The sequence below is a fragment of the Macaca thibetana genome, chromosome 1, assembly GCF_024542745.1.
Source record: "Macaca thibetana thibetana isolate TM-01 chromosome 1, ASM2454274v1, whole genome shotgun sequence".
In the NCBI taxonomy this organism is placed as follows: Eukaryota; Metazoa; Chordata; class Mammalia; order Primates; family Cercopithecidae; genus Macaca; species Macaca thibetana.
In genome coordinates this window covers 194,255,574-194,273,724 of record NC_065578.1, presented here as the reverse complement: position 1 = coordinate 194,273,724, position 18,151 = coordinate 194,255,574, and the positions used below count along the sequence as shown (strand labels likewise).

Here is an 18,151-nt window from a genome sequence, read left to right as displayed (position 1 = left end):
TGCAGGATGCAGAGCTACATAATAGCTGGGGAGTAACTTCACATTGAGGAGTTAGGTTTCAGAGCTGGCTCTTAGGGATCTGGGATAAAAGCAACTCATAGTCCCTCACAGCGTCTCCAGTTACTGGGAATGGGCAAACCTCACTGAAAAAGAGGAAGAAGGCATGCGGGTTGCAACCAGTTTGCAGCTCTGAAGCCACTGGATTTCTCAGCTCCTCCTCTTCTTCTTCCTCCTCCACCTCTTCCTGCCCTTGCTTATCCTCCATGAACCCAAGCCCCTGCCCCACCACATGGTTAGAGAAGCAGCTACAAAATAGGGACAAATTATCATGAAATTAGTGAGGGAAAAACTTTACATTTGTCTGTTCTAGGGAAATTTTCCCCAAAGGGCTCAAGAAGATCTGGCAAGTGCTCCCTTCCTGCCGCAAATAGGTGGGAGTGTGTGGCAGTTCCATGTCTACCTCATACTAAGCACTTACTACAAGGCTCTAGGCATTGTTAGTGCTTTAAATAGATGTCTCCATTTAACCAGCTCTACAACCCTACAGTACTATTGTGACCATTTTATGGATGAGAAAACGGAGGTCCAGAAAAGTTAGGGGCTTCCCCAGAGCTCACAGCTAGTAAGTGGTGGAGCCAACATTTAAATCTTGGCAGTCTGTCACTAGAACCCTGGACATCTACCATGATAATATAAAGCCTCCCAGACTCCCAGAAATATGCCCATGAAATCTCCTAGATGCTGAAAATGGACCAAATTTCACCAACGCCTTTTTAATGCAAATTATTCAATTGGATAAATGTGGATTACTCTATCTTTAAGACTTTTATTAAAACTTGTTCTACTGTGTATAAAATATTCAAGATACATATGAAAGGTAAGAACAAGTGGCCATATGTGTGGTATGTTTACTCTTCCTACACACCAGTGCTCCAGCTCTGAATATCTGAGCTACTGGATCATTGTCCACTTTGACCTTGAACAGCAGGGAGATCCTTCTAGCCATGATTGGTCCTGAATCCCCAAACTCCTCCTCCTGCCCTTGCATAATGTGCCCTGCCCTGCTGACAATGCATGTCCTGATGTACTAAGTCACAACACTGAATATTCCTCTGTCCTCATTTTTTTTTCAGCAAACAGGATGAATATCAGCTCCAGCAGAATGCCCACAAGGTTGTATGAAATTCAGTGGGAGAAAATTCTAAAGTAAATGCTGCAGAATTCTATTATACCACACTGTTTCCAGAGTGCTCAGCATGTCACATTGCCCTGTAGAGCTGGGAATGCAGAAACAAAGGCCTCCAGTGTTGTTTCCATTTGTAAGAAGGCTGAATTAACGTTGCTAGGGAAACAAAACCTCAGTTTCCTATTAAATTTACTTTCAGCTTATGTGTCACACCTCTTGCAGCCTCGGTGAAACACAATAAAGGAAGAGAACTACAGTTCCTTTATTAAAAGCTCTTAGCGCACGCATTTCCCAGGTAAAGATAATCCACAGGAGGATAGATTTGGGCAAATTTCATCATAAAGGTGATTCAACTCCACCTAGGTTTCGCTATATGGTGGGGGAAGATCACATAGAAAGATGCCTGTGTGCATTGTTCACTGTACCTAGGAGCGCATGACACAGGAATTGCATTTGTCTCTATTTCCAGTGGTCACAGTTACAGTCTAGAAGTCTTGGAACTTGTGTATAATTTATAATGTATATACAACTTATGTATAAGTTATAACAGAAGTTATAATGTATATATAACAATCAAAGAAAGAGAGAAAATTGGAAGAAATGCAGTAATGAATGGGGACAGAATGGTGGATAGAGGGTAAGAAAGCAGGAAAGGAAGAAAGCAAATGGTAGAATCAGCTCAGTAGTTAGTAATGGACCACAAGACTTTCAAGAGGGAGCTGATCAATTGACTCTGATGTTGTAAAACATATAGGAGAAATGGGTTACGGCTAAGGCAAACCAAACCAGGTATCAAGGATGATCTGGAGAGAGGATATGGATCACACTTGGATGAGGCTGTGTCTGCACAAGCATGGGCTCCTCCTTTGCTGAAATATGGCACCATCTTAAGAGCTAAAACCAAGCAAGCTTTCTGCTGACTACTCAGATGTTAGTGTCTGCACACTTCCAGGGACTTGTCAAATCCTAGTCTTAATTCATCGTCAGTCCCCAAGGTTCAAGCCGTGGTCCATGCTTTCCAAATCTCAGTTCAAACATCAATTCTCAAGGACATTTACCCTAACACTGCAGACTAGATTCAATCCATGCTATGCATTCTCAAAACCTGGCTATCATTTTCTCCAAATTACTCACAGTTAGAAGTTATGTATTTCTGTGATTTTATTTATCTTTCTCCTTTATTAGACTATAAGCTCCTTGAATATAAGAAGTGTGCTTGTTTCTGCTTAGCATTGTGTCCTCAGTTCCTACACTGAATCTGGCACATAGTAGAGGCTCAGCTAATATTTGTTCAATGAATGAATGAATGTATCCTAATCAGATATGACTAAAAGGTAAACAAATCATCCCATGATGACTAATGATACCAAGCCTTCAAAGGCCAGCAGAAAGTCACAGAATCCCAAGCAACTTCTGACTGAGCTCCTTTCATAGGGAAGCACACACTCCCAGACAGCACCATCCGGAAGTAGACCAGATAAAATTTGGATCCATCATGAATGTTTAATTGCACTCTTATCTTCCACATACAATGTCAGTATTTGACTTGCCTTGTATGACCAGGGGAGGCTTTCAGAATTAATTTCTGAATAACTTCTTAAGGTTTTTTGGTATATTGACTTCAGCCAAGGATCATTGGTATTTCCTGAGACCGGAAAGTTTTGGGCCTCGTGCGTAAACAACATCTTGGATCAGGCACGGAAATTTCAACAGTACTTGGCAATTTCCTAGCGGCTTACAACTGCTGATCCCGCCAACACAGGGAGTTTAGATGCAGTTTCCTCATCCCTCTAGTTTCTATAAATGTCCTTCCTGCAGAAAGCAGTGGCCAGAGGCACAGAGAATAGTGATGTACTCAAGTTTGCCTTCTGTGGCTGAATTAAGAATTAAATCTAGCTCCAGTGAGGAAGCAGCAGACCATGCATTCAAGACCAGTTACATAAGTGGTTTGAATCACATTATTTTCTATCAAAACTGTTTTATTCATTTGTGCTATTCCATTTGTAACATCAAGGTAAGTGGGAGATGGGAATGTGTCAAGAAACAAAGGCTCTGGGGGATAGCACAGAATGCCCATGAGTAAATCTGTAAGACTCCACTGATAACTGTTCCTTTCATCAATATCAGGAAAAAGGTCACCAGGAAAGACATGGCTCTGAGGAATCCAGAAGCCACTAGATCTTCTCAAAATAGAGAATTTCCTCAGAAAGAAGCAGAAAGAGGCCCAGATTTGAGTCAAAGGGACCCAGATATGAATACTGGTTTTGTCACTGAGCTGTGTGACGTTGGGCAAGTTACTTCACTTTTCTGAGCCTCAGTTTCCTTATTTTAAAAGCAAAATAATAATATCTGCCTTCTATCACTGTTTCAAAATTAGAACTACCGTGAAGAGAGACTCCAGACTGCTGTCTGGCTTGTAATAAGTTCAGCTGTCATTTCACTGGCCATCTCCAAATTGCCCTCACCACTTCTCCATTTTTCTTGGTTACCATCCTGGACCATGCCGGGTATCCTTTATTCGTGCTACTGTTTTTCATGTAGTTTGCTGAACTTAGAAGTGTCATTTTCTTGGTTTTAATATCTATGATAGTAATAACTTGAATTGCCTATTAATTGCATTTTGTGGTCTCATGGTACGAGAGAGAGCAAGAGCAAAAGTGAGAGAGCTAGAGAGAAAAAAAGAGAGCAAGTGAGGGCAAACAAAGTCCAGAGACAGCTACATAAACCATATTTGATTATGTGCATCTGTCAGAAGCAGGCCAGACTCACGGGATGACCAGGAATAAGTGCAGCTGGAACAGAACCCAGATGTCTTTCTTCTGGCCCCTCGTCACATTCACTCCCACTTCTCTTTCACTCCTCATTCCCACTTCTCTTTCTCTCCTCGCTCCTTCACTCCAGATTTGGTCCTCCTTCTTTAGAATCCCAGCCTTCCACCACAACCACTTTAATGAACTTTGGTCCTGACCCTCATGCCTGTCATCATCTTCTATCTAGTCCAGAGTGGTTCTCATGTACTCTCTGGCTCTGTCCAGGCCCAGCATTTCCTCCGCTGTCCCTTCTCAATTGAGCCCACTTTGGCTTCCAGTGTCTGTCCTTTTCACTTCTCCTCAGTAGGTTTCCTAAATCCACCACTGACTCAATGTAGTTCAGGACCACTGTTCTTCCTGCCTCTAGTTTTGTTTCCTGACTAGCTCATTCTTCCTTTTCATTTCTTTGAGCCAGGGGGCCCAGGACAGTCTCTTGTTAATGTTTGCACACCGCAGGGTTGATCGCCCCATGCCACCACAGACCTGACCAAATGTGAACTTGACTTAGATCTTGCATGGGCTATGCAGGTATAAAAATCCGGGCTCCTGCCATCAAGCAGCTTACATATGATTGACAGATAACACAGACATATTAACGACATAAAGGAAAAACAGACACAAGAAGTCTCATTTGAATTTGAATAATGTTCTCAGTAGATCATTATTTATCTGAGAGTGAAGGCACCAAAAGAATCCAACAAAAACAATGGTCCTAACTGGATTATTTTTATGATTACTTAATTCCAAATTTATACTAATATAATGAGTACAGTATGATTTGCTAAAGTACAATGCATAGGGAAAACAGAATCTGCTAAGCTAAGAATGACCTGTCAATGATTCCATAAAGACCAACTTGCTTAACAGAGACTGGATGACACAGAATTTAAGGTACAACTGCAAGGATATTATAACAATCTTGATGGTGATCAATAAGTTCATGATTCTTTATAGTTTATCTATTTCAAAAATAGCAACTATTTTAAAGCACTGAATTTCAAGTATACACATACAGAGATACACATACACATAACCTGCTATGTCATCTTTTGTCAATCATCGTACTTTTTAGTTACATATTTCAAACTTTAAAAATATTAGATATAACTCACATTGTTAACATTTGGATAATGGCATTTCCAATGCACAAACAAGGGCTATTAATCAACAAAAGAAAGCATATGATTTAAATAACTGAATTGCAAAATTAAGAAAGCACATCAACTTTGCGTATTAAGGATATGTAGGAAAAATATTCATAAAGCATCTGTCATCTGTTTCAAAGAGGAATGCTTAATTAGAATACAGTGACCTCAATTGGTCACCCAGCTTAAATGGTTCAGGATTGTGTCCTGACTAAAAGTCGCCATGGCAACTAAAAGTCAAGTCAAACAGCTGCTCAGTCTGTTGCCTAACTTTGTTCACCTAGTTAACAGTTTTCATGCTAGATAATATATTTCCCACATTTATACTTATTTTTTAGTTTCTAGGAAAATATGTAGAGGCATTCTGGCTTTTTTCTTGGTACAAGTCATAGTTCATTTGTTATTATGGTTACAAATAAGAAATATCCAAAACAACAAACAAACAAACAAACAAACAAACGAAACCAGATAAGAAACATACCAGATATTTCTAAGTAATTCTAGACATCTGGGTGTGCTGAAAGACACTTCAAATTTGAACGTTTCCTCCCGCAATGTTTGGTCCGTGTGCATTAAAATCCAGTTAAGCAAATCTTTATCTCAAAACCTGCTATGTGGAGAATCTGACCTGAAATGAACATCCAGATATTTTTTCATAATTGGGGGAATTCCAACATGAGTGAGAGATAAGACTTTACTTCCAAGAATAGACATTATCACCCTTTACTTCCTGTCAGCTAGAGTGTGAGCTCATGCCTCTGATATTTGAAGGAATGACCTACAGGTTCAGGGTCAGATTTACAGAGTTGAGACCCCAGTCGTGTGGCCACAAAGGACGCATGGTGACAATGCCAACCAGCAGTGATCAGAGAGGGTAACTCCCATGGCATATCTTTGACTATGCTTCACTTCCTCTGGTTTCCATCTACGCCTGGTCTATTATCCTACAAATGGAGGTATGGGATATTATTCCTATAAATTTATATTCTACTTAAGTTAACCAGATTAATTTCTGTTTTATTCACTAATAGAATCTTGACTAGCACAAAAATCCTAGTAGAAGTTATTGCAATTTACAGAGCTATAGGATAATGAAAGAGGAATGGATAAAACAATACATGGAATTTATTATGTAGCTTATTTGCTGACAAAGGCAGTAAAAATATAGCTAGTGTTAAAGGATGGGGAACACAGATGCTCTTGGCACAGATTGATGGCATGACTAACGAAATTGTGACCTATGATGTGATGATATTAGGGAATTTGTGTTCAATGTGTTAGGTATAGTCATGGTATTGTGTTTATGGAAGAAAATATTATTTCTTTAAATATGCATATTTCCATATTTGCAATGAAAAGCCATTTTGTCTATAAGTAAACTTGGCAATATATTTGTAAACATTAAACATGATGTATATATGTATTTTATTTATGCTATTTTCTCTAGTTTTTATGTGGCTGAAAATGCTTAAAATAAAGATTCTAAAAATTATTACTTGCAATTACCTGAGAAGATCACAAACCACTTGGAAGGAGGGGAAACAAGTATCCATTGCCATAGAACAATAAAAAGTGTCTAAAAAATTGAAGGATGAGGTCCAATGACAATATTATAACCCTAAATTATTAGTTAAAATTATGAATTTAATTATAGGGATTAATATAATTTTGTAAAATTGCCTCTAATCTCTTATAGCTACTTAGCTAAAATAAATGAATAATAAGCACTAAGTTCTATCATGCGCATTGTTGAATTACATCCATTGAGTTCACAGATTTCCCAGACCTTTTTCTGAAAATGTGGACACTGACAGAGAACACATGGAATGCCCAAAATTGGAATGGAGCACTAACTGAGGGTTTTGGAGGACTTGGAAAATCAAGAACCTACAGCTTCCATTTAGTTTCCTCTCTCAATGGAAGTAGCTTCTCCCTTGTCTCAAATAATTATTCCTGCCTTTCCTGAGGACCCTGCAACTCTCTAATCTGTAGAAGGTAATTTACAATTGGAATCCATTTCTCTTCATGCCCCGTTACCCCACCCTTCACTTTCTCCAGAATCCTAACTAGAATCAGATTTCCAGTGTGCCCCAAATCCGAGAAGATAAAATCTATGTTACAATAATTGCAAAAATTGTATAAGTTATATTAGGAAAGACATGGTTTATATATGTGCTAATTTCTGGATTCTGAGAGTGTTCAACTAAGAAAGGCACTGCAATTTAATCAACTGAATTTATTAATATAGGTACAATGAACACATTTTTTAAAAGTTAATACACTAGTTCAAGCTGCTGGATCTTATTGTTTCCTTTTATTATTATTATTATTTTCTTTAAGTTCTGGGATACATGTGCAAAATGTGCAGGTTTGTTACATGGATATATATGTGCAATGGTGGTTTACTGCACCTATCAACCCATCATCTAGGTTTTAAGACCCATATACATTAGGTATTTGTCCTAATGCTCTCCCTACCCTTGCCCTCCACCCCCCAACAGGCCTCAGTGTGTGATGTTCCCCTCCATGTGTTCTCATTGTTCAACTCCCACTTATGAGTGAGAACATGCAGTGTTTGGTTTTCTGTTCTTGTGTTAGTTTGCTGAGAATGATGGCTTCTAGCTTCATCCATGTCCCTACAAAGGACATGACCTCATTCTTTTTGATGGCTGCATAGTGTTCCATGGTGTACATGTGCCACATTTTCTTTATCCAGTCTATCATTGATGGACATTTGGGTTGGTTTCTTTCCTAACTGACTTACTTCTACATTCAACATTGGCCACAGGAAATAAAGTTGACATTTCATAAATTTCTTGGAATGTTATTAAGAAAGTTATCCAGAGACATTGAAAGACTGTTGAAGTGAATTTTATCATCCACTGACCCTCATACCCAACTATGACCTCTGAAAGGGTCCTCAAAATACTCCCATTACTAAAGCCTTCAAAAATATATTGGTGAAGGGAATCCCAGCATCTTTATAAAGTGTCCAAGTTGTTCTCTGTAGGTGAGAGATGCTGAGGTTGAAATGAGCTTGGTGATTTCAACATGGATTGAAAGACTCAAGGTGGAACTTCACCACCAAGTATAAGGTGTACATTATTACCAAAATAGGTTGCTTGGGTCAGTATGGTAATTAGAATGATCTCACTCAAAAGCTGCAGTTCGCAAACCATAAACTAAGATGCCCAAAGCTCTGCAGCAAAGTCACAGAAGTGGCCCAATATCTTGTAAATGTTCAAGGAAAACACAGTGAAATATACTACATGTACCACTAGCTCAAGATAGTTTACAATTTCCACTTTAGACCATGCTGCATTCCTTTCAGTAACATCATATCTTTGAAAAACAGGGTTTTGGTGGCTGCTGTGGTAAAAAGCAGATACTGACATGAAAATTAATGTTGAATAGAAAATGAGGGTGGTAGTTTTTAATGTGATTCCCAGATTTAAAAAGTTAAGTAGTGCCTAACAGGTATATATATTCCACAAGTAAGAAATTAAAATTATTTAAAGATAAAACAAAAATGTACTCTTTTCCTTCAATTTGTGTGTTCTATGTTCTTCATGTACACATCCCATTGATAAGTAGTTGAAGTTATTTAAGAATAAAACGAAAATATTTTTTGTCCATTTTATGCATATTTCTTTTATATAATCAACAAGTTATTAGGACATAAATATGTATGAAGTTGTTTTAGCCCAACTACTTAATAAATGGAACTTTTAGTTACTTAATTTGACCCAGAGGCACCAAAAAAATTACTGAGACACTATGGACACTAAGACTGAGAAAGTTTAGAAATCTCTGTCTACAGAGCTCTTCATTACTGTTACTAAGACCAAACAACTTTATTTTCTTTTTTATTTTATTTTATTTTAAGTTCTGGAATACATGTTCAGGACTTGCAAGTCTGTTACATAGGTAAACATGTGCCATGGTGGTTTGCTGCACAGATCAACACAACACCTGCACACATTAAGCTCTGCACACATTAGATATTTATTCTGATACTCTCCCTACCTTTACCCACCCCTCCCCTCTCCAACAGACCCCAGTGTGTGTTGCTCCCCTTTCTGGGTCTATGTGTTCTCATTTTTCAGCTCCCACTTATAAGTGAAAACATGTGGTGTTTGGTTTTCTGTTCCTGTGTTAGTTTGCTGAGGATAATGGCTTCCAGTTCTATTCATGTCCCTGCAAAGGACACGATTTCTTTCCTTTTTATGGTTGTATAGTATTCCATGGTGTATATGTGCTACATTTTCTTTATTCAGTCTATCATTGATGGGGATTTGGGTTGATTCCATGTCTTTGCTATTTTAAATAGTGTTGCAATGAACATACATGTACCTGTATCTTTATAATAGAATGATTTACATTCCTTTGGGTATATACCCAGTAATGGGACTCCTGGGTCAAATGGTATTTCTGGATCTGGGTCTTTGATAAATTGCCACACTGTCTTCCACAATGGTTGAACTAATTTACATTCCCACAAACAGTGTAAAAGTGTTCCTGTTTCTCCATAGCTTCACCAGCATCTTTTGTGTCTTGACTTTTTAATAATCACCATACTGACTGGAGTGAGATGGTATCTCAATGTAGTTTTGATGCTCATTTCTCTAACGATCAGTGATGTTGAGCTTTTTTTCATATGTTTGTTGGCTACATAGTAGACACAATAAAAAACAATAAAGGGAATATCACCACTGACCCCACAGAAGTACAAACAACCATTAGAGGACGCAATAAACACCTCTAAGCAAATAAACTAGAAAATCTAGAAGAAATGAACACATAAATTCTGGACACATATACTCTTCCAAGATTGAACCAGGAAGAAGTTGAATCCCTGGATAGACAAATAACAGATTCTGAAACCAAAAAAAAAGCCCAGGAATAGACAGATTTACAGCTGTATTCTACAAGAGGTACAAAGAAGAGCTGATATCATTTCTTCTGAAACTATTCCAAATAATTGAAAAGGAAAGATTCCTTCCTAACTCATTTTATGAGGCCAGCATCATCTTGATATCAAAACCTGGCAGAAATACAACAACAAAAAATAAAACTTCAGACCAATATCCCTGATGAACACTGATGCAAAAGTTCTCAATAAAATACTGGCAAACCAAATCCAGCAGTGCATCAAAAAGCTTATCCACCACGGTCAAGTTGGCTTCATCCCCTGGATGCAAGGTTGGTCCAACATATGCAAATCAATAAATGTGATTCATCACATAAACAGAACTAAAGACAAAAATCACATGATCATCTCAATAGATGAAGAAAAGGCCTTTGATAAAATTTAACATCCCTTCATGTTAAAAAGAAACTCTCTGTAAACTAAGTATTGATGGAGCATACCTCAAAATAATAAGAGCCACTTATGACAGGCCCATAGCCAATATCATACTGAATGGGCAAAAGCTGGAAGCATTCCCCTTGAAAACAGACACAAGACAAGGATGCCCTTTCTCACGACTCCATTTCAACATAGTTTTGGAAGTTCTGGCCAGGGAAATAAGGCAAGAGAAAGAAATAAAGGATATTCAAATAGGAACAGAGGAAGTCAAACTGTCTCTGTTTGCAGATGACATGATCCTATATCTAGAAAACCCCATTGACTCAGCCCAAAAGCTTCTTAAACTGCTAAGCAACTTCAGCAAAGTCTCAGGATACAAAATCAATATGCAGAAATCACAATCATTTCTATACACCAACAACAGATAAACAGAGAGCCAAATCATGAATGAACTCCCATTCACTATTGCTACAAAGAGAATAAAATACCTAGGAATAAAGCTAACAAGGAAAGGGAAGGACCTCTTCAAGGAGAACTACAAACCACTGCTCAAGGAAATCAGAGAGGACACAAACAAATGGAAAAACATTTCAACCTCATGGGTAGGAAGAATCAATATTGTGAAATTGCCCTATTGCCCAGCAGATTCAATGCTATTCCCATTAAACTACCATTGACATTCTTCACAGAACTAGAAAAATCTACTTTAAAATGCAAGTGGAACCAAAAAAGAGTCCACAGAGCCAAGACACTCCTAAGCAAAAATAACAAAGCTGGAGGCATCAGAATACCCCACTTCAAACTATACTACAAGGCTACAGTAACCAAAACAGCATAGTAATGGTACAAAAACAGACGCATAGACCAATGGAACAGAATAGAGGTCTCAGCAATAAGACCACACATCCGCAACAAACATCTGATCTTTGACAAACCTGACAAAAGCAATGGGGAAAGGATTTCCTATTTAATAAATGGTGCTGGGAGAACTGGTTAGCCATACGAAGAAAGTAGAAACTGGACCTCTTCCTTATACCTTACACAAAAATTAACTCAAGATGTATTAAAGACTTAAATGTAAAAGCCAAAACTATAAAAATCCTAGAAGAAAATCTAGGCAATATCATTCAGGACATAGGCATGGACAAATATTTCATGATGAAAATGTCAAAAGCAATGAGAGCAAAAGCAAAAATTGACCAAAGGAATCTAATTAAACTAAAGAGCTTCTGCACAGCAAAAGAAATGGTCATCAGAGTAAACAGACAACCTACAGAATGGGAGAAAAATTTTGCAATCTATCCATCTGACAAAAGTCTAATATCCAGAATCTACAGGGAACTTAAACAAATTCACAAGAAAAAAAAAAAAAAAAAAACATTAAAACACGGGCAAAGGACATAAACAGACACTTCTCAAAACAACTTGATTTTATTACATTAAAAGAAACTTCTAGGTCTAGTAAATAGGGGCTAGACTTGGTACTTGTTGAGCCCTTGAATTTTGGAGGCAATATATACCACATTTACACTTGTGTCTGCGACCCAGTGTTAAATGAGACACAGGTCAAGAGACAACTCTTTGGCTGGTCTAGGATATTGTATAAATAGATCTATCACTCTGCCCTTATATGACAAAAAAAAAAAAAAAAAAAAAAACGAAAAAAACCTTATGGGAATCACAACACCTGCAGTAGATTGGAATATTGTATGTATCCTGAGGGAAATCATAATAGGAGAATCACACTAAAGATATCTAGAGTTTTGAAGTAAAGCTGATCCCTCTTCACTTTCTAAAACAGGTAATTATTTTGCTTTTAAAAACATCATTTGTTCTGTAACTAGGTCTTGTCCAGGAATCTTTTAGGCATAATTAACTTCAGCCTTGGTCAAGACTGACAATACTCCAAAAGTACCTGACAAAAGCAAACTCAAAAATTCTCCAAGGAGACATACCTTCAAATCAGGATCTACAAAATTCTCACAACTGAAGCCCCACTGAATAGGAGCTTACAATCCAAAGTTACAAAACAGATGGGGAATTTCACCATGAGCCAGAGAAAGCGGACATAAAAATATTAGGATTATACCCCCCACCAGTTTATAATTGAACAATAAGACAGAGGCTACCAAATAAAAATGTTTAAAATGACTACAGAAAGAAAAACTAAATATATATATGTGTATATATATACATACATATGTGTATGTATAAATATAGAGCAGGAAGTTTTGGAGGGGAAATACCTGAAATGAAAACTACATCCATTGAAATTACAACAGTAGATGTGTTAAGTTGGAATGTAGATAAAAGCATAAGGAAAATTAATTAACTGGAATACATATCTTTAAAAAATTACCGAGAATGCTATATTGACAGGTAAATAGATGGAAAATACGAATGAGAAATAAAGAGACATGGAGGATAAAATGAGAAGACTTAACACATATCTGAAAAGGTTTTCTGAAGGAGATAAGTTATTGGAAGAGATAATATCTGAAATTTTTAGCCTTGATAAAAGAATTGTGAAATTTCAAAACCAAACAGTCCTAAGTAGGATAAAAAAATAAGCTCACACCTAGACAACATAGTAAAATGGTAGAACAGTAGAGATATAAAGAAAATATTAAAGACATCTGGAGAGAAGCAGCACATTATCTACAAAGAAATAATGTATAGTCTGGGTCTGGTCTCAATATATTCAATGGTAACAATAGAAATAAAAAAATAATGGAACAATATACTCAGTGCAGAGCTAAAGTAACTCTCAATTTGCTGTTGAGAGAATTCCATGTCCAGTTAAACTACCATTTAAGAATGATAATGAATTAAATGTTTTCAGATCCATATTGTATGAGTTTACCATTAACAGACACTTACTAGAGAACTTGGAAGTATCTGCCTTAGTAAGAAAGAATCTCAATCTATAAAGAAGGAAGTGTGAGCAAAGGGACTGAAAAAAAAATCAGTAATTCCAAGCAAACTGCCAAATGTTATAATATAATCACAATAGCTATTAACTTAAGAAGTACAAAAACAAGTTCAAACTAAAATATGTAAGGTTGACATTTAAGACAGAATGATGGTGATTAGAGTTCCAGTGTTTCAGGGCTCCTGTATTTTTCCAATGGAGGGAAGAGAGAGTGATTAATTATACACTTTGTTAAAGAAAGTTTGCATATTAGAATTTTAAGAGAAACACAAAAAGACAAGAAACTGAATGCATAACTGTAAAATTACTAGGGTTGGAAGAGGTTATAAGATGCTTAATGCATGACTGCAGTAGACCAAGTGGCTACAGAAATTGATATATTCATAATGAACTGGATGTTTCTAACCCACCTATCATTAAGTTGAGCATACCCACAGGCACTCCATCATCTAGTGGAAGTAAACATATTCAAGATCTGGCTGTTGCAGTTCCCAGGGTGGACAAGCAAGTAGCTCACACTCCTAACATGTCTACTCCAGCCACATAGTGACATTCTACCTTCTCCCACATCCATAGCCTTATAAAAAGTTGTCTAGGACCATATTTTGAGTCTTATTTACAGGAGGCTTATCATGACATAGATAGAAAAGCACTTTTACAATGCAACAGTGGTGGCTCTGAAAGACAGTGAAAACTAAAATTCTTCCAATGGGACAAATGTGAAATGCTTTAATTTGTGATCAGGATGAAAGGAGAAATGTTCTTAGGTAAACATCTACATCTACTAGCAGGTTCTTAAAGAAGCAAAACAGGAAAATTGATGACAAAGGGTCTTAGAGAAGAGCTATGTATATGAACTTCTGGCAATGGTCGCAGAGTATATTTGTGTCTCATGTGATGTAAGTACTCAAACAAAATTCTCCTCCATGGAGAATATTCTTCAAAATCAAGTAAGATGATCCATTTGTTGTTGTTGTTGTTGTTGTTTTGTTTCAAATTAGTACTGACCTTTAATCAAAGAACTATAAATTCCCAGGTAGTCTTGGAAGTAAGACGGCTCAGTATTTGGTAACGCCTGTATTTGACTTTTCTTCCTCCTTTGCAACTGTGCAAGGTTTCTGTCTGGGTTTCTTCAGAAGATCTCTGCCTCCTTGTCCTGGCATTATGGAGACTCAGGCCCTAACGAAGTGCATTTAAGAGGTTTTAAATAATTAAATAATGCCAAGCGGATGGTGATCAGCTCAAGGCAGATATGCTACAAAAAGCCAACTGAGGTCCCTCCAAGCTCATGGATGGAGCAAGGCTGACACTTCCCAATGGGCCTCGGGTTTCTCCACATGCTGTGCAGAGCCCACAGTGAAGTTGCTAAGGCTCTCCATTCATCTGCAGAAGCACACTCTTTTTTCATAGCTGGAAGACTGTGCTTACGGTCTTTAATCTTCTCTCTGAAAAGCATCCAATTTAGGAATTTTCGCAGTAATCATTTCAGAGTAATGAAAAATGGACAGAACAATAGAACATTTCAAATGTGATATGCGCACTCTGTGCACTTCTCTTTAATGTATGTTTAAAAAGATGTATTAGTCATCCTGAGGAACCCTCTTTTGTCTCCTCACACAATCAAATTGCACCTGCATGCAGACCACAAACATCATAATACAGTTAATTTACCCAATGTACTCATTTCTCCCTCATAACAATGCCCATAAGATAGCATTCAATTTTGTTTTAAAGTTTTAAAGTTTCCTCACATACAAGATTGGGCTGGAATGAACATTTTTTCACTTTGCAGTGTTGCAAAGCACCATAGTAGAGGCTAATGTGTGCCATTGTGCCTGGTTCAAGTCTTTTTTTTTTTTTTTTAACTTTTAAATTTCCATAGGTTTTGCAGGAACTGGTGGTATTTGGTTTCATGAGTAAGTTCTTTAGTGGTGATTTGTGGGATTTTGGTGCATTCATTATCAGAGCAGTATACACTGAATGCAATTTGTAGTCTTTTATCCCTCACCCACCTCCCACCCTTTCCCATGCTTCCCCAAAGTCCATTGTTTCATTCTTATGCCTTTGCATCTTCATTGCTTAGCTCCCACTTAAGAGTGAGAACATAACGAAGTTTGATTTTCCATTCCTGAGTTATTTCACTTAGAATAATAGTATGCAATTCCATCCAGGTTGGTGTGAATGCCATTAATTCATTCATTTTTGTGGCTGAGTAGTATTCCATGGTATGTATATAAACCACAGTTTCTTTATCCACTCATTGATTGATGTATGCTGGTTCCATATCTTTGCAATTGTGAATTGTGCTGCTATAAGCATATGTGTGCAAGTGTCTTTTTTGTATAATGACTTATTTTCCTCTAGGTAGATACCCAGTAGTGGGATTGCTGTTTCAATTAGTAGTTCTACTTTTAGTTCCTTAAGGAATCTTCACACTGTTTTCTACAGTGATTGTACTAGCTTACACCCCCACCAGCAGGGTAGAAGTGTTCCCTTTTCACCACATCCATGCCAACATCCATCATTTTTTATTGTTTTATTATGGCCATTCTTGCAAGAGTAAGGTAGTATTGCATTGTGGTTTTGATTTGCATTTCTCTGATCATTATTGATGTTGAGCATTTTTCATGTTTGTTGGCCATTAGTATGTCTTCTTTTGAGAATTGCCTATTCATGTTCCTTAGCCCACTTTTTGATGGGATTGTTTGTTTTTTCTTGCTAATTTGCTTGAGTTCCTTGTAGATTCTGGATATTAGTCCTTTGTCAGATGTATACATTGTGAAGATTTTCTCCCACTCTGTGGGTTGTCTGTTTACTCTGCTGACTGTTCCTTTTGCCATGCAGAAGTTACTTAGCTTAATTAAGTCCTACCTATTTATCTTTGTTTTTGTTGCATTTGCTTTTGGGTTCTTGGTCATGAAGTTTTTGCCAATTACTATGTTTAACCCCAATACCCAATATGGTCTCACACAACAAGGACCACTCCGCTAGCTGGTAGCAAGTTGATTACATTTAATACCATTCTGCATGGATAGGGAAAAAATTTATCCTCACTAGCATAGAGTTGTTATCTATTTAGATTTGTTTTCCCTGCCTACCAAACTTTTGCCAGCACCAATGTGGACCCACTGAATGTTAATAGAAAATTACAATAATCATATAAAGACAGTATCACAAGGGAATAAAGGTTAGGGTCTCCTCACCAGATAAAATCCCCACCCAACTGTGGGTCTGGCTAGATGCAAAGGAAAATGGAATAGATAGTCAGTAATAGAAATCATGGATAAGTTGCCACTTATTTCTGGTTGTCCATGAAAATCACTGACACGTAAATAATGCAGTCTTGTGTTAGTGTAGTCTTGCCAGCCAAAATGATTTCATTGGGTTTTTCCCTCAGAAGCTTACATTATAAAAATAATATGGTCCCTTCGTGTTCCAGGTGCTTTGGGAGCTGGGTGTTAAAGTGCAGACATGGCCAAGTCCAAGAACCACACCACATACAAACATTCCTGAAAATGGCACAGAAATGGCATCAAGAAACCCTGATCGCAAAAATATGAATCTCTTAAGGGGGTAGACCCCAAGTTCCTGAGGAACATGGACTTTTCCAAGAAATGCAACAAGAAGGGCCTAAAGAAGATGCAGGCTAACAATGCCAAGGCCATGAGTGCACTTGCTGAGCCTATCAAGGCCCTCATTAAGCCAAAGGAGTTTAAGCCCAAGATGCCAAAGGGTGTCAGCCACAAGCTCAATCAACTTGCCTACATTACCCACGCCAAGCTTGGGAAGCATGCTTGGGCCCTCATTGCCAAGGGGCTCAGGTTGTGTGGGCCAAAGGCCAAAGCCAAGGATCAAACCAAGGCCCAGGCTGCAGCTCCAGCTTCAGTTCCAGCTCAGGCTCCCAAAGATGCCCAGGCCCCTACAAAGACTTCAGAGTATAGATCTCTGTCTGCCAACATGAAGACAGAAGGACTGGTGTGACCCACCCTGGGCTGCTGTCAGCATGGGGCTGGTGTCTTCCTGTGTAATTTGTACAAATAAACCTGAGGCAGGAAAATAATAATATGTTTTTTCCTCAATTAAAAACTTAAGTTTCAATAGTGATTATACTTTTTCAAATTTTTACATGCTGCCTCCAAAACACTTATATGCCTCCCTGGTAAGAGACTAAGAATGAGTACTTCAGATCAATGCATGGGACTCTACAGTTAGGGTGAAGTTAATTCTCTTGTGGGCTACAGACTCCTAGAAGTACAGCTCTTAGGAGTGTACAGACTACTCATAAATCAGTTAGTCTATTATTGTAGCACTCAATGGGCATAAGTTTCCTGAGTGCTCTCAAAACCATTAACACATTATTTGAGTCATCATGAAGGTGTTCTATCCAAAGCCCTAGCATTTCTTTCTATCTTTAAGGTCAGTCACTTATAAAAAGAGATATTCAAGGTGAGACCATGTCACCTTAAGAAAATATACACGCAGATTCCCACAAGGCAAATAATATGATTTTAAGAAACAAAACACTGAAGTGCTGTTTGATATCTAATTTGAAACTGTATTATGTTAGCAATTACATGAGTGGAGGTTCTTCCAGTAATTTTTCCATGTGATTATCCTGACTGTTAGATTCAAAATGACCTTCATACAAAGACAGACAATATCACAAGCTAATGAGGAGAGGCAGTCCTGTGTAGGCAGGGCAGGAATGAGTCACAGGAATCCTTCATAAAAGTAATTATGCACCTGCTGGGGAGTGTTTTCTGACTCCAG

General features: G+C 37.7%; 1 long non-coding RNA gene and 1 pseudogene across 1 annotated transcript in view; one reads left to right on the top strand and one right to left on the bottom strand.

The window, feature by feature from the left end:
* The window catches only part of LOC126950821 (uncharacterized), an 89,944-nt gene extending 84,144 nt beyond the window's left edge, over positions 1 to 5,800 (bottom strand). Inside the window, exon 1 of the long non-coding RNA XR_007724298.1 lies at positions 5,623 to 5,800. This is a non-coding gene — a long non-coding RNA (uncharacterized LOC126950821). The remainder of the gene's footprint in view (positions 1 to 5,622) is intronic.
* Positions 5,801 to 5,985: 185 nt separating this feature from the next.
* LOC126950800 (60S ribosomal protein L29-like) lies at positions 5,986 to 17,672 on the top strand (annotated as a pseudogene).
* The last annotated feature ends 479 nt before the right edge of the window (positions 17,673 to 18,151 follow it).